Below are 27,831 nucleotides of genomic sequence, written 5' to 3'. Positions count from 1 at the left end.
GTAGATAGTTCATTTCAGTAAAATAAGCATACTTAATTGAATATAGTACAATATGAAATGCACAGCTTGGGTAATATTTTAATATCTTCTCTTTAAAACTTTGCACTATGCTTGAATAGTTCGTATATAAAGTAACTTATATTCGTTTTTTCAACCTATATCTGTTCTGCAGGTGCAAACCTCTTTCCAAAAGCATGAACCAAAAATAATCTATTCTCAGAAGAACTCACCATACACTTTCATTTGTTGCAGTGGAAGGAGGACATTTTCCATGAATATCGTTCAAATCTTTCCATCAGTGCAATGAATATTTTTAGTGCTATTGTCTAATACGTCACAATTGAAATTGTTGCTCATCGCCAAATGGATATTTGGCATTACAAGGAACTTCATAGGTACTATCGTTAGCTTCCGGATCTAGGAGAAATGTTTAATTAAACAAATATAGATTTCCGTACTAGATAATAGAATCTTTTGCAACTTCGAATTATGAAAAGCTTCACTCAAAAATGTATTCCGGTTTATGTAGAATCAACAACTACAACTCTTATACAACCCTACAACAAAAAACTGAAAACTTAATCTACTGCAATGAATACTATTGTTCATTTATATTTCATTTTATTTCTTCAAAACTCCGATCTCCCCCACAAGAATGAGTTTCGTTCAATAATATTGTTTATAAATGTACAGATTTTTGTATTTGATTCATTTTGAGTTGAATATGATTTCTTGATAAGCTGAATGAATAAATATACCATATACTGTACCGTAAACAATATTTTATTAAGATATATGAGATGATTATATGAGATGATTTTTACTTACTTGGGCATTGTATGTAGAGGACATAAACTGATATTAGAAAAACTGTAATTTTTAACATATTTTGTGACACTTAAAATTTTGAAGTTTTGAGAAATGACAAATTATTAGCAGAATGATTTCAAAACTTAGTCAACCAGCAAATGTATAGATTAATAGTAGGGATGAATATGATTAATTGTCCATGAACATTATTATTACTGTCAATCAGATTATTGAATATTTATTTATTTATTATTATCATTGGAAATTTGCATTTTCATTCATTCACACATAATAACTAATTTAAAAAATCTGTTTAAAATCTGTTAAACACAGCTGTCGCACCCCTACGAACGACAACCTCAGAAGTCGAAACTTGTGTGAGCTAGGGATTAACAAGGTCTTACCTTTTGACGTGTGATTCCTAACACGGGTTGGACGATAGCAAGTGAAAATCCCAAATAATTTTTGTCATTAGTTGAAAACTAAACAATTCAGAACAAATTGATTCATTATGAATAAAATTATATCATGAACTAACCAAATACAATTGAAAAATATGACAAATTGTAACTTAAGGTGAATTGAAAAAGCATTTGATAGTTTCTATTGGAACCTCTGGCGTGAAATGAATCTATTGAAAACATTTTCCAAGCACCAGAAAAAATTACGGTGTCTCAAACGTGTTTCTCTAACCAAGTTACGTCCTCAGATGATTATGACAAATTTTACTACTATATTTGTGTTTTCATATGCTAGTGGCCTAACTATTACCTGTTAGTAGTACCGAACTACTACCGGTTAGTATTACGTAACTCTACCTGTTACTGTTTCCTATGCTAAAACTACCTGTTTTTTAATATTAGAGGTCGTGGTGTATACTAATCGATAGAGAATTTTAATACTCTTTACATTGATGCTGTAAAATTTTTTTCCAAATTAAAATTTTTTGCCTCTTCAGCTTATATTATGATGTTGTGCGATTGGTTTGCGAAATTTCGTTCAGGAGATTTTAGCTTCGAAGATGAGCCCCAAAGTGGTCGACCCAGAGTAATCCAAGAACGAGGATTTGAAGACCTTGGTGGAGACTGATCCATCACAAACAGTACGTGGGATGGCGTAAGAACTGGGCTTCAACTGCCATGCGGTTTCTGATAGTTTAAAACGTATTGGAAAGGTCAAAAGGCTAAAAAAGTGGGTACCCTACGATTTGAACGATCAACAGAAACTGTCACGTTTCGAGGTCTGTTCTTTGCTTTTGCACACCCAAAACGATATTTTTTAGGTCAGATCGTCACGTGTGATGAAAAGTGGATCCTCTATGACAACAGGAGACGTTCAGAACAGTGGTTCTGATGAGCCACCCAGGCACTTCTCTAAGGCAAAAACACTTCAATGAAAGACCTTGGTTAGTCAACGTCTGATGATGCCAGTTTACTTTCGAGAGCCTCAATATGTTTATATCAAAATTCGGTCTGCTATCAATGTGTAAACCCAGGAATTTTGTATGACGTTTGTTCTTAATTGATTATTCTAGTGAAACTCATTTGAGTTACACTATTCTCTAATTACATTGACATCATTATAAATTGATTTATTTGAAGACTAAATCCGAACTGTGCCACATTATGATGGTGTCATGGGACTACAGTGTGAAATGTTCAGATATTTTGACATCTGGCAAATCATTGACATACACCAAAAAGGAGAGCGGGCCCAGTATTAAGTCTTGAAGTACGCCAGTCTTCATGTACGCTCTTTCAGAGAGTATAAATTATTTTTACTACATCTCTTCGACTAAATAGTAGAAATTACACCCTGTCACCAGACATTATTACTGAAGTAATAAAAAAATCCTTGAGCAAAAGTTCACTAGTGCAAAAAATAGGTTTATTGAGAAATCGAAAATATATAATATACATAACAAAATAAAGTAGAATAATAATCTGAAATATAATACTTGAATGAAAATAGATTACCTTAACGATTACAATTTATGTATAAAAATATAACAATACATTATATTTTGACCTAGTTAAAAAATCACGAAGTTTATTGTCACATCAAAGACAAGACCAAATATTGCAATAAATTTGACTATTCGCAGATCAGACGAGAGGCACCCATCAGTTTTTCAAAGGATCCAGACTCTCCAATGAGAAATCATCATTACCAAAGCTGATGCCACGACTGAATCCGGTCTGAAATAGATAAAAAATTTGGTTTATATAATAAAAAAATATGATATGATAAGAATACTAAGTGTACTCCAATAAGAATATAAATTTGCTAGGAAAAGGTAAGTTTTCATAACGGAAATGCCAACAAACATAATATTCTTCCTTGTTTTCAGTAATCGAATTCTGTGACTCGTACAGATTTTCCCTGATTGATTTCTTCTATTTCCGGTATCTATACCAAATAGTTTGATAATTCAAAAGGTACGTTGAAACATGAAAACAAAAGTTCATATAGTTGGTTTCGAGTATTAGGCACGTAATTTGCTAACATTTCATGAATTTATATTTTTCCTGACTATTCCAGGTTATTCAGGTTGCTGGGCAAGCTGTCAATGATCAAAATGTGATCAAATTAGTGCAGAAGTAAGTAGACCTCCCTCCCTATACAAAGACAATAGTGTTTGCATCACTCTGCGTTAGCAACTTTTTTTTTCAAATGGAAAAGGGATCTTGTGATATCTCATTTGATAGATAATTTACATCTCTATCCAACATTGTTTTACTTTTGGAAATCGGATCAGGCGTTTGCTAGTAACATATTGCAAAATAAGTAATTATGATCAAATAACTCTCACGAAAAACACATCAACATTTAAAAAAATCAACAAATCTCTCAGAGATGTCATATCAAGTGATCTAGTGGGCCACTCTAAGGGACCATGCTTGGCTATCCACCGCTTTGCATAACTGTCATCTAGATGCTTTCTAACCAGCCTATCACAATGGAAAGGTAGCTCATCTTACTGTAAACTCAATTTGGTTTGTTAATTTTTCAAACCAGTAGATAGGTAGACATGATCCTTCAGAATGACCCACTAGATCACCTGATATGACACCTCTAGATGTTTTTGAGGGATATGTCACATCTGAAATGTACGATATTGAACTTTAGTTCATTTCAGCACTCGTGGATATAAAAAGAGGTGCCCGCAACTATATTATCCTGGAAACATTTCATAGTATTAGTAATAGTAGTATTTATTTGCCATCCTACATACAGAGTACAATTGGCAGGTCAAAAAAGTCGCTGACAGCCATGAGAATATAAGAATTTCACGTTACATAAATAAACATTAAAAAAAATTTCAGAATATAGGTAAAAAAAGAAAACTATATTATACGTATTTGCACATTTTGGCAAGTTGTTATAAAGAAATATGCAATTATGAAATGTAACTTTTTAAATGTTGCAGTTTTATGTTTGGTATTTCCAATATAGAACTTCTTGATGGTTAGTCATGATGACTTCCTAACACGTTGAAGTCAGAAATGTCGCTTTTCAAAAAAGTTTTCAAAAAAATTTTGAAATGAAAATAGAATGAAAGGGTAGAATAGAGACAGGACAGTCCTACATGACTCCCTGTATTCCAAATTAAATAATAGTCTAATTATTCTTTTTTTGAGAAATGAAAACTCTTTTTCATCCAGATATGGCTAAATACAAACGCATAGTATAAATTCAACAATCCCTCTTGGTCCAAAATTGGTTTCATCTGAGAATTGCATTCTATGCTTTATTGAGTTGTTTACAAAGTCTTTGTGGTAGGAGGAGCTAAGTTCTGAGTTAAGGCATGTCCCGAGTAACTTGATGCTGTCACTAAATATTAGATTTTAATGGAAGGTTTTTGTAACTGGCTTTCTCATATGGAAATTTATGAAGGCTGTCTTATCAGTATTTGAAATATGTCGATTTTTTTGGCACCATTGTTTCATTTCACTGAACTGTTTCTATATTACTGTACAATTCTTTAAGGGTTTCTCCATAGAGTGTAACTGTTGTGTCATCAGCAAAAATTGTTACTTGTCCTGTGGTAATATGATTGAGAATATCGTTTACAAAAAGGAAAAAAATTAAGGGCACAAGACAGATCCTTGGAGAACATCAACAGAAGTAGTGCATTCATTCAAAAGCCGTTGTTCTACTTTGATGAGAATACTTCTGTGGGAAAGATAAGACAAACCATTTTAACAAGACACCTCTGATAATAAGAAAACTATATTTCTGATATTAATTCTATGTTAAGGACGTCAAAAGCATTTTAGAAATCGAACATAAGAGACACAACATATTTTCCTTTATCTAGAAAGTGTAAACATAATGCAAGAAATAAATTTGTACACATACTCCTTTATTTGCAGGAAGTTAATGGTAAATACTTATTGGGATTATTTGAGTGAGGTTTGAATGAATATTTTCTTGAAATTTAGATATTATCATTTGTTTGCAGTTTCTTATGATTACTGTTTGATAATTACTCAGGAACGAGCGATCTGATTTTGGAAAGTGGAACAGTGTTAGAACGAAAACTAAATTACCCATCAAACTCATTACAAATTCACCTTTCTATTGAAAATAAAAGTTGGTAGTGCCCTCGCGGAGACGAGTGAATCAATATCGTTGCCTTTCTCATCAGGAAGTACTGAAAATGATGCCTTTTTACATAAATTTGTTTGATGTTGAAATCGTCTCCCGTTAAAAAGTCAAGAGGGGGACTGTTTACTTCCGCTCTGTATGTAAATTCTTACGATGACTACTTCGATGAATAAAGTGCTGGCAAAAAGTAAAATACCTTCATTTCCATTAACCTCCTGTCCAATAAGCCAATTGCATTCTCAATATCTTGGGACGTAGGTGTTGTGGCAAAGTCTCCCATTTCAAAGGGATCCAAAATTTTACCGCTATTCAAACTGAAACAATAATCACAATCATTTTTTCCATTCTATTTGAATTTTCTTGTGTTGTTTTGAAATATTTTCGAAATATGAATATAAACTCTCTCGGACAATCAAAGAGTAAGAAAAACTAGAAATATTGTTCATAAACAAAAAACTTGTTTTAGTTCTGAAAAACAAACATGATACTTGAATCCCACCAAACATAACAAAAATCTCTAGACTATGTTTTCATAATGGACTGCAATTTTTTCATAATCGAATCTTTTGAGCAAAGAAAACAAATGCGAAAAAAAAAACAAAATGCTAGACGAGATCATTGTTAAAAAGACAAACAGATTATGGAACAGATATAATTATGGTAGATTTTATAAATAATGACATAGGAATGAATAAAAGGGCCATCACCGTTTTATGATTTTCTAAGAATGTCTGAACACAAATTTGAGAACTTGTTAAATGTACTGGAACTGAAAATTTCCAGAAATGGTAAAATCACAAATGAGTGTTCACTGAGACATTACAATTAGTAGACTCATAAAAGCAGACGAAACTTTTGTAATAAAATGAAATATCCTGAATTTTGAAGTAAAATAAACATCAAGTACAGGCTCCCAAGAGTCATTATGAATAATTTCTGCACAAGCGACTCAACACAGTTAAAAGTTCAAGCGAAATCAAAGTAAACTGCTGTAATTGCTTCATCCCAATTCATTTTCAGATATAATGATTCGAAGAAGGTTTATATCTGATAACCCAATCATAGCATTGCTTGTACTACCGGATATTTGTATAATTTCAGTATGTTACGACGACATTTACTTAAACCGCAAAATAAATGATAACAGGGGTTTTCAATTCCTTTAAGGGATAGTTCATCCAAGTCAGTTGGTGTCCACAAGGAAGATATATTGCCACCACTATTGTTCTTATAAATGAAATGAAAACAATTCTCACCTGCTTGTAGAAATTGTTGAATCAGCATTGGGGCTAAATGGTTTGTTCCCAAATAAATCTTGTCCAGCCTTGCTTATCGATTCATTGTTATCATTGGATATATTCAAGTTAATACGTCTTGGAGCTTTTGGAGGGGGTGCAACTGAAAAAATTAATTTGATTTACTAAACTAGAGTTTTCATCTCTCAGAAACGACTGATAAGATTGATTTTCAATCTGGGGTATCGAGAAAGCTGTTGACCTATTTTTGAAAGAGAATGCTTGCTGACTGCACCCGCAATATATATAATGAAATGTGTAATTTTTGTGCATAGAAACATTGACTTGTACATTATAAACTTGAGCATTCACGGTTGGGATACTCGCCATGCCATTGCTCTGAGGATCTCTTCGCGTAAGAGTGACCATTTAAAAAAAATCTCTATTATACAATGCCATCAACTTTCATAACAGACTGCCAGTTTCTACAAAGTGAAGACACGCCCAAAAAAGCCATTGAATGAAACACGTATTGTATTTTAGTAAAATCGTTTAGTGAAGAATCTCACAATAAAATGTTTTTTGAATACGTTATGGATTTTCATCAAGTATCAGCCAATTCCATCATATTTCTACAAAGAGTTTAAATTCTGAAACTATGTTCAGTAAGAAAGTTAAAAACTTATTACTGGACAAATGTTACTTGAGCCATAAGGAATATTTAGAAGATATTTTCACGGAAGAATAGTTAGATTTTTTAATCGCTGTGATAGTTCACTTATTGTTTCAGTATTCTGATTGGTGATTCCGTTTTATTTTATATATATGACTGCGGCAAGCAAAATTGCCACATTTTTATTTATTATTTCACATGTGTATATGTATATCTTTGTTTTTTGGGAAAGAAAGTTTTTGGCTTTCTACTACTCCATCTGATATAAAAAAAACTTTCTTTCCCAAAAAATGAATCACTCCTGAAAATATAACCCCTTCGATTCATATATCTTTGTATATGCAAATTTTAATTTTTTTTTATTCGTAAGTGACGTATTGTAAAACTTGATTGTTCTTTTTTTGGTTTTTATTTTATTTAATTAATCATTTTCGACTTACCATATATACGTTATGTATCACAATTGGCGAATAAATATTATTATTATTCTCAACTTTCTTGAGAGGAATTATGGAAAAGTAAAAAATGTTTCAAGAAAACAGAGACTCAATTTATGAAAGTCAAAACTTGTAAAACTAAATAGTATACATCTGTCAGTATATATTAAAGAAGAAAGTATTACAAATCATGAATTCCAATGGCTCATTCGCTTTTTCAGCTGCAGGAAAACCCGGAAAAACCTGCAACATTACATCATCTGAAGATCTTGATCTGCCAATGCTCTTTCTTTCATAAAACAAAAATGTAGGGTGTCTCCAGAGACTTCAATAAATTCAAGAAATCGCCAGAACACTTAGTGACATGACTATCATCAAACTTAAACCAGTCCGTTTCGAGTTTGACCAATGCATAATAATGACCAGATTCAACGCAGAACCACAGCGAGAATTTACTGCATGAAGATTATAATAGTGGTCTGCTAGTTTGAAGTGTTCATCTATTTCGAACCTTCGTAAGAGTTTGGTGCTTCCGTCAGAGGTTGAGTCATGTTTGAAGATCATCAATGTTATTATTAGATTGACTTGTGCCTCAGCTATACTTGTTTTCTTATAATAGTCAGTCAGTTTGGGGCATGTTTGGCAATACAGTCAATAATCACCCGTTAAAAGTTCCATTTTCAGATGATTTAACAATAAGCTTTGCACGGACTGGTTATCAGTCATATTAGGAAACGCTAGTTGAAGTTCCAGAAAATCACATATGTTTTTGCTACCTCTTGAACATTTACTACATAGTAAACAAGTGGGGATTTTTCCAGCAAAAGATCTACAAACACAAGATAGTCTACACGGAATCATTCAATCCAGAGCAGTCAGGATTGACTGCTCACGAAAAGTATTCAACAATACTAACTATTTTTGAGAAAGAAAGTTTTTGGCTTTCTACCACTCCATCTTGATAAAAAAAAAGATGAGGGAATCTTCCAAAGAAAGGAAGGAAGTAATCAATTTGAAAATAAGTAACTCTATACATGGATGTGTAGATCATGCAAAGAAGTAACTTTCAGAAACAAACTGAAAGAAAGTCCTCCTGAAACAGCTACTTTCATATAAACATTGAATTACACGAAAGAAAAAAAATCTTTTCGAAACAAATACTTCTATATGAACACTGAATTATACTGAAGATATATATATATATATATATATATATATATATATATATATATATATATATATAATATATATATATATATATATATATATATATATATTTCACAAAGCTGGCTTATATATTAAGTGTGACAAAATTTATTATTAGGTGAAAAATATCAATTACTTTCTGAATAACAAATTTCTGGTGGGGTACACTGGTTTTAACCTCCCGAGTACATGTTTTGAATGTTGTTTTTAGTTAGAAACAATATAATTTGAAACGTAATGTCAGTTCAACGATCAGATCTGTTCAAGAAACGAGGTATATGTTGAAATTTTGCGGGCTATGTACATTTGCTTAGCAATGACTTTTATTTGTTTATGTTGGTACATTCGCCTCGAACATATGTTCACAGTTTCAGGTGTTTAGCATTATTAGTTTGTTGGTGAAAGGCATAAAAGTTACAAGTGTTTCACATGTTGGGCGATTTTCTGCTATTGAGAAAAATGGATCAAAGAATTTGCATTAAATTTTGTGTGAAAAATGGAATTAAGTGCTCAAAAACACTTGAAATTTGACAGTGGCATACAGTCATTGTACCGTGAGTCAGAAAAATATATACAAGTGGGACAAGCTTTTCATAGAAATTCAAGAAGACGTGAATGACGACGTTCGTCGTGGACGCCCCAGCACATCAACAATCGATAAAAACGTTTAAAAAGTGAAGAAAATTGTTATGGAGAATGGTCGAATCACTATCAGAGAAGTTCCTGAGGATGTGGGCATAAGGGTTGACTCATGCCATGCAATTTTTTCGGTAAGGTGTTGCAGCAAACTTCGTTCCAAAATTGCTAAATTTTGATCAACAAAACCGTTGCATGAGCATTGCTCACGATTTGTTGAATGACGTCAATAGCGATCCAGATTTGCTTAAAAGGGTCATAACTGGTGACGAATCATGGGTAGTGCATCAGATCTTGCCACATGGTCGTATGGTCAATGAAGAGTATTATCTTGAACTCATGCGCCGATTGCGAGAAGCAATACGAGACAAATTCCGGTTTTGTGGGAAAATAATTCATGGCTTTTGTATCACGATACTGCACCTGCTCACTCGTCATTGTACGTTTAACATTTATTTATAAAATTCACAGGTGAGTAACAATACACTCTTTCACCAGGCTACTTCTGAAAATAGGTAACACATAACAAGAACTTCAAGAAGATCATGATAGCTAAACGTTCAGGAATCAGTAGTTGCACCACCTTCGTGAATTGGGATAATAATAATTGAACTTCCGAAAAATTCCTAAATTATACGAGCGGATGAGTTTTGCAATATATTTAGAGATTTTCCGGAATACTGTTGAATTTATTATTGCTTCGTGATTGATAAATGCTCAAGTTTATTTTAGACAGATAACATAACAAATAAACTTACTCAATGGTGGATTGGATTCTGTTCCATTATTATTCGAAACTTGAACTTCGAGGTGGTTATTTTCATACGATCTTGGATTGAAATCATCATCTGGGTCCAGCTCATTGAAAAGTAAGCCTTCTAGCTTAGTTCCAACAGCAGGTGTGTAGTCGAACGTTCTTGGTGGTACTGGCGGAGCTGAAATAATAACGATTTCATCTGTCCCTTTCATAATTCTCTCAAAATGAGATACACAGTGCAAAAACTATGTTAGAGAAAACCAAAATCAAATTTCTGAGACCCTTAACTAGAAATAGTGAATTATTGTTGAGATACGTCGAAATGAAAGGTATTATTTGGTATTTTGAGCACTCATAACTGAGTGAAAAATCAAATGCACAAATGAAAACCATATATCTCAAAATGAACAAAATAAGTTGAAGAAAGGAATCTCATGAGTTATTTGAATTCCTTCTTTATTTTCTCAAAGATAAACTACATCCCATTTATTGATGAAGAATTTTGCAGGGATTCTCATCCCTTGTCCCTTTTGAAGGGAAAGCCGCCTTCACCACTTCTTATAAGGTCGTTATTCTTCAAACAATTGTGTTGTTTCCGAAATTTTTATTTAAAAGTATTTTTACACATTCTTTCAAATTTCACAATCAATCAATATTATATTTCCATTTTTCGACATGGCTTACATGTATTGGAATTATCAATTGGCAGGTAAATCAAACCATTGAAATAAAATAAAAATTTTCATCAAAACAGAAAAATAAAAAGGTTAAAATACACTTACACTGAAATTTACATCATACTTAGTTGATCAAATATAGGTAACGAATTTTATAAAATCACATATATCATAAAAACATTTTTCCATTAAAAAGTTCTTCAACTCATGTTTAAATGAAGACAATTTATTTATATACTTCAATTCTTCTGGATGATTGTTGATATTTTGAGGCCAAAATGATCAAGAGCACATGAATTTATTTTTCTTTTTGCAAATTGCAAATGCAAATGTACACACGTTTCGAAAATGAAGATACATGGAAGCGTCAAAACAACACCTACACGATTCTCTGTGAGAAAAACTCTCGCAATACATCTCAAAATTCGTTTTTGCAATGAAAATATCTTTTGCACCTGATGCATTGCCCCATAGGCAAATGCCAAATCTGAGTCTTGATTCGACTTGCGCATAATAAACATTCACCGTCTGTTTCACTTCTAGAACAGATCGTAAATTAATAAAGAGATATTTTAAATACTTCAGTTTGAAAGATAATTGTTGGCAATGAAATTTCCAAGAGAGATGTTCATCCAGAGAGACACCCAAAAACCTAACCTCTGCATGTGTACTCTGCATTGTAATTTCACCAATTTTGACTTCAAAATCATCAATATTTCTTTGGTGACAGTGAAATCTTAATATCTGAGTTTTTGAATGTTGAAAAATAGGTTCCTACTATTGAGAAAAGATGAAACTGTATGAATTGTTCCAATACATTTCGTTTGTAGGTATTCATTATCCGTAGAGGACAGAAAAAATGAAAAGTCCAATTATCGCATTAATATGATTCACATACAAAATTAGTAGAATTGGACCAAAGATCGATCCCTGTGGAACGTCCATTTCGATTTTCCCACTATCCGAGCGTATGGTTTTAATTTGGCTATTATATTGAAACTGAAGCGTAACTATTTGTTTTCTCTTTGTTAAAAAAGATGAAATTCAGTTTTATGGTATACCTTTTTTTGGGAAAGTAAGTTTTTTGGCTTTCTACTACTCCATCTTGATATAGAAAAATATGGGAACCTTCCAAAGAAAGGAAGTATTTAATTTGAAAATAAGTAACTCTATACATGGATGTGTAGATCATACAAAGAAGCAACTTTCAGTCACAAACTGGAAGAAAGCTCTCCTGAAACAGCTACTTTCATATAAACATTGAATTACACGAAAGAAAAAAATTCTTTCGAAACAAATACTTTTACATGAACACTGAATTATACAGAAAATACTTTTCTCTACTCAGTTTGTATTCCAAACATTCAATATGGAATAAAATCAGATATCATTTCTTTCCCAAAAATTAATCACTCCCAAAAATATAACCCCTTCAATTCAACTATTATACATCTTTTGCCATAACTCTCCAATATCTTCATCAATTTCGCACTGGACTTTTCAAATATATCTAACTTGTGAAAACAATATATTGTGAATTGGACCACTGTAGTGTCTACTTACCATTTCCATTACTAGTGTTTATCTGAAGTCAGATCTAAAAGTTCTTTTATACTGCCATTCCTCTGAACAGGAGACTTAACAATACTTTCACCATTCGAAGACTTAATTTCCAAAATGTTCTTCAGCTCATTTTTTTCGCAAATACTGCTCTAACTCTTGTTTGACATTGGTTATATTCGAAATATCCAACAACCTCTGTTTGTAGATGTTGTTTTCTTGTTCCAGTCTTTTTATTTTCTGCTGGGTGATCATGGCCCTGCGCTGAGATTCAAGATCCTTTCCAGAAGTTTCCAAAAATCTTTTGTAGGCCAACTCGAAAGCTTGGCCGATTGTTAGCGTTATTTCTTCCGCCAGTTTGTCGGAGATGAAGACGAAGCATTCGTGGGTTTCCTCTGCATCATTATCAACTAGAAAAACATGAAATTATTGGAATATATATATCTATCGTGCAGGAATAAATGGGTATAAAAAATATATATATAAGGAACAGAAACAAATCATACCAGATAGTGAATTTAAAAGCAGAAAAGTAACTCACGCACAAAACAATAATGAAAAAAGGAAACAAAAACTATGTGGGAGTGATAAGAGTTGTGAGAATATATACTAAAAATATTTAAATAGGACAATAATTTGAATTTTGATTTAATAAATACTACAAAAAATAATCGAACAAGTAATTTTTTTGTGAAGGAAAATCAGTTTTTATTGACCTTCTTTGGGTATTTTCACTTCCCACAATTTGAAAAATATGAAAATTGTAATGAAGAACTGTATACACATGTAGAAACTTATTAGTTTACTCCGATGAGTTACTGTGTGAATTCAAAGTATGTTTCACAGAGAGAAAAGTTCTATTTGTCGTATTTAATAATTTTGTTTATAATTTAATAAAGAGCTGAAAAATTATACGAGGGTAGTTCCAGAAGTATCCGACCCAACAAAAAAAAACACAAAAATTTTGGAAAAAAATGTATTTATTTTTCAACGTAATCCCCTTACAGCCCTATACGCCTTTCCCAGCGACGCGACGTTCATTAAGTCATAAAAGTGTTTTTATGACTTTCTTACCGAAAAATATTCGTCACGATTATAGTAATCTGATGAGATTGAATGGACATTCCTTACATGAACTGAACTCAGTGAAATTCTTAGGAATAACACTGGATAGCAAGTTGACATGGGAGATACATATTAATAACATAGTAGGTAGACTGAGCTCGGCATGTTTCTTAATTAGACAACTAAAGAATACGGTTTCGATCAGTGTCTTAAAATTGGCATATTTTGGGCTGGTTCAGTCAATATTATCTTATGGCATAATATTCTGGGGATCATCGGCACACTTAAATAATGCTTTCATTCTTCAAAAAAGGGTGATACGTTGCATGAAAGGAATACATCCCAGAGAATCGTGTAGGCCTTATTTTATTGAATTAGGCATCATGACACTACCATCTCTTTATATATATTTGTTAGTATTAGATATGGCAAATAAAACATTGGTAAGAAATAACGAAATACATGGTTCTAACACTAGGAATAGCAATCATCTTCATCAATTGTTCTCTAGACTGACAGTGGGTCAAAATTCTAATCATTATTAACAGATAAGATTCTATAATAAAGTTATAGACATTTTTGGTCATATAAGAAAGTTCAAGAACATAAAATCTTTATTATCAGACTATTTGTTAAATATGGCATTTTACTCCACAGAAGAATTCTTAAATATGTAGAATTTATATGTTTAGTATGTATAATATTTGTATAGATGTATGTACTGAGCCTATGTTTAATTATTTAAAGTGTGTATACACATATATTATGTTTATAATTTTTAATCTAATCCTATTTTCTGACAAGTCCAACAGACTCTATACATTGTTTTTCTTTTTTTTCTTGCAATTGTATTGGAGTTTACAGTGATGAATAAATTGATTTTGATTTTGATTTGATACCGTTTTCATAATAAGAACTGTTTTTTTATCAAAATAGCCATTGTTCTTCATCGTTGTAAAGTCTTTGACCACTGAGCCATTTTTTCAAGTTTTGGAACAGAAAATAACCTGAGGAGGCTAAATCTGGCAAATAGGATGCATGAGGTTGCAATTCAAACTCTAATTCGTTGGAATTGGTCATTGCAATAATGAATTTGTGAGCTGGTGCATTGTCTTGATGAATCTACAATTTTTCTTAGCAAAATGCGGCCGTTTTTGCTCTATTTCTTCACTCGAACGTTGCAATAAGTTCGCTTAATATTAGTCGTTGATAGTTTCACCATAGTAAAAATCAACCAGTAAGTCCACTCCCACTACTTTCATTCATAAATTCACAAATATCTCGGTGACATCGAAACGAAGTGTGGAGCCAATTTCGTTCTTTCACCATAGGGGTGCGCTCATATAAAAAGGAAATTTAAGGTTATTATAGAATGTTTTGTGGTAAATTACTTATAATCAACTACAAAAACTAAAAACAATAATAACAACAGCGAATAAACTAAACACAATATCAATTTCCGACCGTTTATTATAACTAATCCGATGTCCGTGGTACTGTCAAATCCTTTGATACTACAGCACTGAACGCGAATCTCATTCTAAGAGCGGTTGAAGGTCCCCGACAACTCGGGCGGATCAAGTGGTAAGACAGCCTACTGGTTGTATTATTCTACTGTGGTTTTTTACCTTTTTTAAGATAGTCAATGAAAATTATCCCACGCGCACTCCAAAAAACCAATGCCATGACGTTGACTGCAGATGAAACAGCCTTCTTCTTCGTTGGAGCCGCTTCTCCCTGTTGATTCCACTGTTTTGATGGTTCTTGTACCTCGGGTGTAAGATGGACCCATGTTCCATCCATGGTTATGAAACGACGCAAGCATTCTGCTTTGTTGCTGTGAAACTTCGCTAAACACTCAATTGAAACATCTTTACGACACTGTTTTCTGCTCGAGCTTACATACAGCTTTCTCATGTCCAAATTTTCAAATAATATACGGATGTACTGCACTTTTTGAAATGCCTATTTACTAAGTCTGCTAGCTCTCGCGCACTTTCAGTCGACGATCATTCAGTACCGCTTTGTGGATTTTCTTCACCGTTTTTGAAGTCATCACCTCATTTGGTCGACCACTGTAATGCTCGTCTTGGCAGCTCGTACGGATTCGTTTGAATGCTGCTACTCAATATTTTACTGTTATAAACGAAGAGTAGAATCTAGTTCGGCTTTTATATTCGTTGGAATGATGCCTTTCAAATAAAAGTATTGTACCACATAACGATGACCAATTTTCTCCATTTTCACAAATTCACCGAAAACGTTCGCTTTTGATGGTTGCCAAATAAATACTAAGCAACGCAGTGTCTTCAAACTTGAAACATATTCTTTATAGAATGTGCACTTTCTAATACAGCGATATTTTTCAAATAACTACCGCCATCTCTTGTTCAGGCTGTGTACTTCTGGAACCACCCTCGTACAATACTTATCATGACGTTTCGGAAGCTAAAATCTGCCCCCTCTTCAAAAATGGACAAAATTCAAGTTAACACTAAGTTTTTCTTTCGCTGATTTTTTTATTTTTCAACTTCTTCGACAGATGTCAAAGGAGTTTTGAAATGTGAATTGTGTCAATGTTGTAGATTGACTCCTGAAACATTCGATATAGTATAAGGTGTTCTCTGATATTAGTATGTTGCTATGTTGCCACTATCCATATATTTCTTCAAGGCGGGTAGCCAAGTACGATCCATTTCTAAGGAGCTGTTTGAGATACACTTGTCTCCAGATATGAGAATATACGCTTATTGTGGAAGATGAAAATACCCAAGAAGGTCGATAAAGACAAAAGAATATTTTTTCTTATGGGTTCCAATTGTTACAGAAGATATTTTAGGACAGCATTCATATTTAATACGTGCAGATAATTTAAGTAATCAAGAAATTGTTTAGCATTACTCATGACATGAATAAATCGAAAGGAATTTTATTCAATGTTAAAACAACAAGTCGAATTGGTATTATCAAGTCAATTAAATTTTTACATATTCAACAGTTTCAGCAATTTTCAAAACACCAGTAGAACAAACACATTTAGTCAACTTGAAGTATAAAAATGTTTACAATATTGAAGGAAATATTATACTCAAACAATTTCTTAATTGAAAAATGAAAAAATTGAAACAATATTTCAAGATGATTCTACAGAAACTTTACAGATATTCTACAGAAAAATTATATGAGACAATTGGTGAATTTGAAATGAGACAAATCTATTTCTATAGTGCTGCATCCTTTCTATATAAAAACCAGTATATAATTGACGTTTCTCAAACCTCAAATGATTTCCATATATGAAATCTAAATCAAAGAAATCTAAATTATCTGTCATCTGTCGATATCTTTTTACACGAATTTATGAATATTCTAATAAAAACCTATTTTAAAACATCCCTGAGAAAATATTAGGAGATTTCAATAAACAAACTCATTGACATGAAAAATGGTTGAGATGAAAAAACCTGGGCATGTGCATATATGTGTGTATGTGTAGGTGTGTATATTATATATTCATTGTATATGTTATATGTATGCATGTGTATTGAGGTTTCATTGTTATATTAACCAATACCAACTTCTTCATGTATGTATGAATTATTAACTTTTTATGTGAGTATCTCAGTTAATATTGTTACTCTCCATTATTTGTATCAAATGAACGTTATTTTTATCATCAAGGTTGATCAAGTTCAACTCTTTGATCAGGAGAACAGATAACAGAACTCTGGATGGGAGTTGTTGGAGGGCATCATCCTGTAGGGGAATTTCTGATATTCATCAGGGTCATTCTACTATCAGTACACATGGAGAAATACGTACACTAGTCCAACTGATGACGCTGCGACAATTGTTTCAGGTTCTTTCAAGTCTTGTCCGTTTTGATGTCATGCGTTTTTGTAGCTCCATATATCAAAAAATATTTATTACACTGTGACGTGGTTTATACTGATCGATAGACAATGTTGTACTTAAGACATTGATGTGTGTAAATTTTTCTCCAAATTTCAATATTTTGCCTCTTTTCAGCTTATTACTATGTGATGTCGTTAGGCGATTTAGTCATTTAGGATGTGAATTCTCCACGGTTTCAAATTGAACCAAAGAGCTGCCGAAACAGCCCAAAAAATTAAACAGACATTTGGCATCACAAACGGTCCGTGGGATGATGCTGGGCTTCAGTTCCCACGCGGTTTTTGAGGAACCAAAATTATCCTTTTTTGGGTCGGATCGTCAAGTATGATAAAAAGTGATTCCTCTACAACAGCAGGAGACGTTAAAGAGAGTGTTTGGAAACCGATGAGACACTCAGGCACTTTCTACAGCCGGCCAAATCACTACAGCAGAGTTCTATTGTGGGGAAATCAACGAAATGTATCAAAAATTGCGTCAGCAGCAACCGGCACTGATAAATAGAACAGATTCGATCCTGCTCCACGACAAAGCCCGTCCGCACGTCACAAATCACCGTCTGAAAATAAAACGAAATGAGCGTCAAAGTTCTGCCTCACCCACCATACTACCCAGACCTCTCGCCAACCGACCACCACCTTTTGAAGCACTTCGATAACTTTATCACCGATAGAACCTCAACCGATTACCATCTTTTCGAGCACTTCGATAACTTTCTCAGCAATAGAACCTTCGCCAATCAGGACCAGGCAAAAACGGCCTTCGTCGACTTCATCGTATCCCGAACACCCAATTTTTATGCTGTCTGAAATAATCGACTTGTGTAACCTAATACTAACAAATAAAAAAAATTGTTCTTCCAAAACATGGAAATATTGAATTACGTATAACTATTAATGCAACGTTACATGACTGATGGACTGCGAATAGCCATGATGCTCGGGAAGTTATTAACATTGCCTATCCAGGACACGAGGCTAATGACCAACGCAGTCGATGCTGATGACCCCCAAAAAAACTATTAGTGTAGAGAGAGAAGGGTTTATTCGAAAGAAGTTTTTGGATAGAACAATTTTTGAACAAAATTCTAGTAGAGGATTGGAAGGGAACATTTGGGTTCAGATATTATCAAACAGGCCAAAGTCAAGACAAAAAAACAGTTTATAAGATGCCATGGATTCAGATAATTACAGAAGTGATTTTGTAGTGGCATTGATATTCAAACACGTGCAATCAATTTGAGTAATCAAGGAATTGTTTAGCATTATTCATGGCATGCATCAATCGAGAGGAATTTTATTTAATACTAAAACAACAAAAACAATAGTTTCGAATTGGTATCAGATCAGTATTTATACATTCACGTCGTTGATTTGATCACTTTTCACATACTCAACAGTTTCAGAGAATTTCGAACAATCGTAGAAAACATTTAGTTAATGTGAAGTAAAAAAATGTTTAAACTCATTTTGATTTAGTCTATGAATTGAAAAATCAATCTACAATAACAAAAATAGAGAGATTAAACTACGCAGGTTTGAAAAGTCAGAATCAGAATCATTTATTTCATTCATAGGCCCTGTTGGGCATAGAACATGTCAATTATAAAGTTACATTACAAACAACTTAACAAGTAAAAAAGTTCAAAAATAATTAACACATATATACAGTGGTCAGAGTATTATTTCATATCAAGAAATTCATTTAAATCATAAAATAGATTTATGTGTAAGAATTTTATCATGGCACTTCGGAATCTGAAGAATGTAGTCTCATTCCTGATGTTCTCTGGCAGCTTATTGTATACTTTTATGCCTATCGAATTTGGTCCCCGTGACACCAGATCAAGACTGTAAGCTCTGGGATAGATCAGGTTTTTAGACCTAGTCTGATATGTGTGTACATCATAGTATTTTGGAAGTGCGTTTCTTATTCTGTAGATATGACATACTATTTCCAATAGATAGAGACATGTTAATGGAGGACATTCAATTCTGCGAATGGGGATTTGCATGAGGTTTTTTAGGCTTTTCCATTATAGTTCTTATCGCTCCTTTCTGGGATAGGAATAGACCGGCATTGCTCCCCACAGTAATATGCCGTAGACAAAGGCTGACTGAATTTTCGGCAAAATAGAAATTTCTCAAGCAATCCTTATCAACAGTGTTTCGAATACAACGAATTTGATATATTTTTCTGTTTATTTTCTTTATCATACTAGTTAAATGTTCATGCCAATGAAGCGTATCTCCTAAAGTCATTCCTAAAAATTTCACATGCATATTTTGGTTGATGTAGATATTGTCTAGTTTTACTGAAACGTGTTTATCGATAGCTCGTTGCCTGGTATGGAAGATCACAAATTCGGTTTTTTCCAAATTGAGAAACAGTCTGTTGGCGGAGAACCACTCCCCTAGTTTCCCTAATAATGTGCTGCAGTCATCTTCAATGGCCTCGATGCATTCTCGGTCCACTATAAAGGCTGAATCATCAGCGTACACAGTTATATTGTAGTCTGGTATATATTCAACTAGATCAGCAGTGTATAGTGCAAACAGTATTGGGGCTAGTACGCTACCTTGCGGAACACCTACTTCCTTCCTTACGTGTCCTGAGCGATACCTACTTATTGACCCATCTGGTTCGTTATGAGATATTTGAACAAATTGACTCCTATCTGACAGGTGTGAGGTAAACAATTTTGCCGCTGTACCCTAATTCCTACCAGCCAGAGTTTTTTAAGTAAAGCCTCATGAGGAACGCAGTCAAAGGCCCTACTTAGATGACAGAAAAGCCCTATTGGTGTTCGACCGTTATCAATTCCGTTTCGAATTTTGTTATGGAAATCAAGTGGAAATCAAGTAATAGCCTGGATACTCTGTGAAAAATAGAAAATTAAATCAAAGGGGTGGGTCAGAAATTTTGTTTTGAGTACCCGTCGAAACAAGAAAAAAGAATTAGATTGGCAAATAGACAAAGTTGTTGCATTGCAAAATACAGTTTTAGATTGAAAGAAAATAAGGATGTTTCGAAGGCCCGTACAGATATTGAAAGATGGTCTAAAAGACATAATAAGTTCCAAGAAAAATTAAAATTGTAAATACAGGGACATTAGATATATGCCACACAGAGATGGCGCCAAAGAAATATCTGGCGATGACCAGGAAAAACCTACGCTCAACAGTAGGGTTTCTGACTCGCCACTGTCAACTAAGGAATCACCTCCATATTATGAGGCTAGGGAATACACATCAATGCAGAATGTGTAGGTAGGTAGGTCTAAATTGAGTGGGTCTATTCGACCCTCCACCGCAACCCATAAGGGTTTATTGTGGCTCACACCTTTTCACACTCGGCCAAATAAACCCAGCTTCTTAACGAAGCCGATTAGTTTGTATGGTGAGTGGTTTTTCAGGTCAGATGGAGAGAGTGCGGATCTGCCGAACTCAAGAAACCTGATTCGGTCCCCAGCGATGCAGGAACAAAGTATATGCTCTGTAGTTTCATCATTTTCCAGACAGAGGCGACACACACTGTCTTCCGACAGTCCAAGTCTCTGCATGTGATGATTCAAAAGACAGCGATCTGTAAGAAGGCTTGTTAGATATCGTAGTTCAACCCTACTGTAGTTCAACAACTGTTTGGAATCAAGCTTCGAAGGGTGAATAAACGTCTTGGAGTGAGCCAATCCTGGAAGATTCTGCCAGAAGTCCATAACTCTTCTTGCCATCCAGGTGTGAAGTGTTTGTTTGGCAAAGCCCAAAGCGATGCCAATGACAGGTTCTGGTCCAATGAAGCCGCTTGCAGCACCCTCCTTCGCAAAAGAGTCAGCAGCTTCATTGCCTTCCAGGCCAGTATGGCCAGGAATCCAGACCAGAGACAATCTGTTTAGTCTTCCTATCGAGGAGAGTCTTTTTTGGCAGTTTGCTACCAATTTGGACGTTGCTCGGTGGGAGCCAAGAGCTTCCAACGCCGCTTGACTGTCCGAGAATATTTTTATTGACTTGTGAGTGAGGTTGGATTTATCCAATCTCTCCGCACACAATTCAATAGCGTAAATTTCCGCTTAAAATACAGTCGCATAAGTTCCTAGGCAGGTAGATAACTCTGCCCTGGGTCTGCGACTGAAAACACCTGCACCAGAACCGGAAGGTGTTTTTGATCCATCTGTGAACCAACAGCTATCCGCTCTTGATATTTCCTTCTCCCGCAGGATCCAGTCCTCTCTACTCGGGAATAATACTTTATAAGGCAGTTCGTAGTTGACAGTTGGAGGCATGAAGCCAGAGGTCATTTCCAGAATGCTGTGACTTCCAATGTCAACCAACAGTCTGTTGCACTCTGCATTGAATTGATTTGTGCAATTAGCAATGTGCACAAGTCTGTATGCAGTCCATCTAGCCTCTCTTTCCAGAAAAATATTATGTAACCTCAATCCTCAATTCTTTAAATCAAATAAATAAAAAACATTCTGGACAATAGCCCAAACAAATTTCCACATGAATGCGCATGAGCAACGGGAACAGTTTTCAACAGTTCGGCCTCGAGAGCAAGAACGATTCAGGACGGTTCAAGACAGTTTAGGATCATTTCGCAGTCGAAACCAGAACAGAGGATTCATCAATCAGAAATTATCCACAATAAATCAGAACGTTCTATATCAACAGCGCATTATCCTGATGTCCTAGAACCAGAATTTCGTAAAACCAGAACAAACCTACTATGTAGCTTGAGTTTGTTTTCAATCATTCCACAGCTCTTTCTTAGACTTTGTCAGATAACGTTTTCAACTCATCTACCTGCTTATGGGTGAAAACCAAGGTGGTATAATCAAATAAGAAACATTTATACGGAATTGCAGAGATCATTTATATAAATTATTGATATCCACCGGCGACTGAAGAAAAAAGTCCTAGATATTGTATTGTCACTGCTGATTTATTAGGAAAAAAAACTGAACTCTTCACTCACCTTGATTGGGCTGTTTCGCTATGAAAGAGAAAAACTTTTTCTCTCCTTTGTCGTCGGCACAATACGATATCCTGTGCAAAGGGAATTGATGTAATATATTGTGTGTCCTAGGTTCTTGTATGGCTACCCCATCAACGCTAATGGTAAGCTCCACCTTCCTTGTTTTGGCACCGCTCTCACTTTTCTTCAACTGTTGGCTAAACCTTAACTTACGTATACCTTCTTTGACTACTTCTATGCCTGAAAAATTATTTATGATTCAAATTTGAATGCACAATGATGACGAAATATGACACATATATTGAGAATTCTATGATGAGAGGGAAATTGAGGATAATTTTTATCAAATTTGAAAGTTTATATTCAATTTGACAACTTGTGGAAAAATTAAACTGAGTGATTGAAAAGTTTCTTTCTGAATATTTGATGTTAACACTACTACTGGCTGCTTCCCAGGAAAAAAACAATTGCGCTGCGCTAATGTAATGTAAAAGCACTTTTTAAATCGACTATACAATATAATATATGGTGAATGCTATATCATATTTCAAAAAATAAATGCAATGTATATTCAAGTTGTTCAAGTCATTGTGATTTCTTTATAATTTTTTCCAAACAATATGCCAGCTTTTGAAAATCTTCTTGAAAATGTGCTTATTTTTTAATGAAACGTAAAGATATGTTGAAAGTTGAAAATCAAATTTTCCATATAAATTTTAAAATTTTCCATCTTGCGCACGCTTAATGCCTTTTTGGTACGCCACCATCTTTGTATATTCTTAGGTTAATTATGCACTCCCACCCCCTTCATTTCATGTGCCGCACGCCACGATACGAGACTATTATTAACGAAGATATGACTTATCGCCCTTTTGACATGTCACCAGACAGAATCATAACTGTCAAACATCAGATTATACAGCGTGACCATTTAACGAATAAAAAAGGCTTCAATTATACCTGGTGACTGAATTCAGAAATAATAGTTTACCATATTCTCTCCATATTTACCATATCTCACATTTCCTTACCTGTTCTATCGATCTAAAATATTTTCAGCATTGCGGCGTTCCACTTCCATCAAAAAGTCCTAGCAACTTTATTTTTTTTGATGGAACACCCCGTATATTAATACATTTTTGGAATCGCTCTGGTATTTTAATACTTTTTTGTTAATAATGTCCTATAACTGTGCTAAATATGGTCCAAAACATAGCCTTAATTGAAATTAAGTACATAGTACTCTCATTTCATGAAAAGTTGATATTTTGATGATAGTTTGGACAAACTCGAAATATTCAAATAAAAACAAGAAATCGACTCCATATCATAGAGGGCGTGCTAAAATTACTATTATTTCCATTGTGCATAAAAGTAGTCAAAAGTTCATTTTTTCAATTGAAACCCCCTGTTTAATTACTCGGTAAATTGAAAGATGGTGAAAAATGCTTCAAGATGATATATCATGTCCCTATACCTAAATCGTCAAGTTTTCTCAATAAAGTCGCTTCTTCTAGAAACATAATTTTTTTTTTGGAATTTGGATTTAGATAGCAGTGGAATTATCAAGCTTATAGCAGTTCGGTTACTTTTATAAGTAATTTACAAAGAGTTATCGACGGTGTTTCGAATCATCTTCCAAAATGAATGCAAATATCGATTATTCAAACGAAGATCTTATGAAATTATTTATTATACAGATGAACAAAGTGATCAAATCATTGTCAGAACGTGTAAAAAATTCAACCAAATGTATCCTGAATTAACACCAATGAACGAGAGGAAGTTTGTAAGGTACAAAATAATTTCCTTAACTATGGCTCAAAGTTTCCAGGGAACAACTGTACCAAAAATCAGTCATTTCTAGGTAAAAAGTAAGATTTTGTGGGCCAAAACATGTGAAAGTACAGACAATAACAGAATAGGATGATTCAAAATAACAAAATTGTAAACAAAATATCACATTTTCACAATAAATGCTGTTCATTACATTCTAAACACTTTAAAATGTTTTTTTATACGCGACTTGTGGTTGCTTTTTCAATTTCCTGGGGATCCAGATCTTCAATACTCCGCACTATTCGCCGTCGAAATTCTTCTTTGGTAGGCACTGGAGTACTGTATACCCTTTCTTTTAAAACACCCCATAAAAAAAGTCAAGTGGCGTGCGATTGGGTAATCTCGGTGGCCAATCCCACGGCCCTAAACGCCTGAACCAACGATCGTCGAAGAGTTCGTCAAGTTTCCTGGAAACTTCCTGGTGGAATGAGCTGGCGCTCCGTCCAGTTGAAACCACGAATTCCTATATTCCTCTAAAGGCAAATTTTCAAGAAAATCGGTTACAGTCGTCCTTAATATTTGGAGATATCTCTCTGCATTCAGTGTATCTTCATGAATAAAAAAGCTAATTTTATTGTTCTTCAGAATGCAGAAAACATTCAGGTCAAATTTTTCTTGAAAACCCATTTCTATTGTAACATGGATTATGATGTGATCAGCCCAAAAATGTTTATTCCTTCTATTGAAAATACCATCCCTCGTAAATTTTGATTCGTCGCTCCAAATTATTTTGACAAAAATTCCCGATCTTCCTGTGTATGAATCAAAAGGGATTCATAAAAATGCATTCTACGTTCGAAGTCTTCTGCTTTTAGAGCTTGAACTTTGGTAAATTTATACGGATGCATTCCGTGATTTTTCAAAATTCGTTGTACTGAAGCATATTTTTTCTGCACTGCGAATGGAAGCTTCTGGATATGCATAAAAATATGCCAAAACGTTAACAGTATTGTCCTCATTTGAAGTAACAGGTTTTGGTAATGTTGAAGGCGTTTTTAACATGGAGCCATTGTTGAGGAAATTATTTTGTAATCTTACAAACTTCCTCTCGTTCATTGGTGTTAATTCAGGATACATTTGGTTGAATTTTCTACAAGTTCTGGCAATGATTTGATCACACTGTCCGTGTATAATAAATTATTTCATAAGAACTTCGTTTGAATAATCAATATTTGCATTCATTTTTGGCGATTTTTTGAAACACCGTCAATAACCATTCATCAATTACTTATAAGTCACCAAACTGTCATAAGCTTGATATTTCCACGGCTACCTAGAAATCAAATTCTTTAAAAATTATTTTTTGTACAACTGTTATTGAAAATCTATTTGGTAGAAACACTTCAATCAGAACATCTACCAAAAAATCATTTAGAAAAGTTCATGCTATTGGTAATATTAAATCCCTGTGAAGTTACTGACGATGACGAAGTAGTATTCAGTCCAACTGTAGAAAGTCCTTCATGACTAACCAATAATCCTCCTTAAAATAACGTGAGTTGCGTATGTAGTTGTAACATATGCCTTGTAATCCAAAGATCGTGTGTTCAAATCCCATGGACCCTATAATTTTTTTATTATCAGCAGTAACGTATATACAAAAAAATTTGTATGATACATTTGTTAAAAGTGATTTTATTTTGCTCGTGAGTTTGTTCCACTTGCTGATGCTCGTTTTGCAATAATCCCCTCACAAAATAAAATGCCACTTTCAACACTTGTAGGTAAAACGTGAATAACTATTTTTCCACAAAAACGGCTGTATTAAGAAATTTGACGATTTAGGTATAGAGAACATGTATATCATCTTGAATCATTTTTCACCATCTTTCAATTTATCGAGTAAAATACAGGGGTTTCGTTTGAAAAAATGAACTTTCGACTACTTTTATGCACAATGGAAATGATAGTAATTTTAGCACACCCTGTATGATATGGAGTCGATTTCTTGGTGTTATTTGAATAATTCGAGTTTGTCCAAACTATCATCAAAATATCAACTTTTCATGAATTGAGAGTACTGATGTACTTAATTTCAATTAAGGCTATGTTTTAGACCATATTTAGCACAATTTATTTTTTATCTCGAAAACAGATAGAGATAGTATAGGACATTATTAACAAAAAAGTATCAAAATACTAGAGCGATTCAAAAATGTATTAATATACGGGTGTTTTCCATTTAAAAAAATATAATTGCTAGGACTTTTTGATAGAAGTGGTCAACGCCGCAATGCTGAAAATATTTTAGATCGATAGAACAGGTAAGGAAATGTGAGAGGTGAAATTTTCAGAAAAATCATGCTTTGCGTTTTCCAGAAACGTCTAACCTACCATCGACCGTGAGTCACGCTGTATAACATGCATAATACATTAGAGAAACATTGATGAATTTAGAGGTTTTTAATGTGGTGTCGTGAAAAAACAAATTTTTTGCGTTTACATTGCAAATGCTACGCCCTACGAGAAATATCAAAAAATGAACTACAGTATTGTACACCTGAAAAGGTCTAACAAAATATTTCGCTATGGTATACGTCCATCTCATAGGGATACCACACAATAACCATGTTTTATCCTCGAGCAAAAATGGATTATTTACGAAGCGATTTTAAGCAATACAGCATTATTCCTTATCCAATTATGTACCTTAAATACATTGTGCATTCAATCTGCCACATAAAAGGTTCCAAACAGTGCATCACAAGTATACAGTGTGTAAAAGCCAAATGGAATACATTCATTATTTCGGTTACTGTAACAATTTAAAAAAATCCCGAAACACGTCAATTGTAAATTATAATTTGACCTTCTTCAAGGTGAAAATGCCCCACTATCTTCAGCTCTCTTCGAATGACAGTACAACCCCCAATTTTTTAAATGGGAAGTATAGGTTTGTGATATATCGTTTGAAAGGTCTCTTCATTCTCTATTCAAAACTGTTATCGCTTTCACGTTTATTGCAACAATCAATATAAAAAAATTGAAATCATGTAGTTACTGAAATTCAATGAAATGCACTCAAAAAACTAAAATATTATGCAAAACGTAATGAAATGTAGAAACGAAAACGAACAATGGATATTCACGAAGTAGATTTTCAAAATGTTCACCGTGAACGTCTTGGCAACATCTTAATCTCAAATAAAACATTATTAAACATATCAGGCGTGACCGACCTAATCGCAAGCGTTATTCGTTCTATTGAGTCATTCAAATCTAAAAGTTTAGTTATACATTGCTCTTTACATATTCCCATAAAAAGAAATCTAATGATGAAAGATCAGGTGATCGCGCTGGCCATTCAATCGATCCTCGCCTCCCTATCCACCGATTGGGAAATGTAACAACGTATTGCCGGAGATTAACTTGGTAATGTGGAGGTGCTCCATCCTGCTGAAATCATATCGTATCCACTGGAACTTGAGGGTTTCCTGGATCA

General features: G+C 33.9%; 1 pseudogene; it reads right to left on the bottom strand.

Moving 5' to 3' along the window:
• Positions 1-2,683: 2,683 nt before the first annotated feature.
• On the bottom strand, positions 2,684-22,803 carry LOC141487381 (PTB domain-containing adapter protein ced-6-like; annotated as a pseudogene).
• Positions 22,804-27,831: the final 5,028 nt, after the last annotated feature.

The sequence above is a fragment of the Leptinotarsa decemlineata genome, unplaced genomic scaffold, assembly GCF_025532065.1.
Source record: "Leptinotarsa decemlineata unplaced genomic scaffold, Ldec_3_MD MMD2_tig00078422_RagTag_RagTag, whole genome shotgun sequence".
NCBI classification, from domain to species: domain Eukaryota; kingdom Metazoa; phylum Arthropoda; class Insecta; order Coleoptera; family Chrysomelidae; genus Leptinotarsa; species Leptinotarsa decemlineata.
The sequence above is the reverse complement of the archived record's forward strand: the minus strand, read 5'-3'. Positions and strand labels throughout refer to the sequence as shown.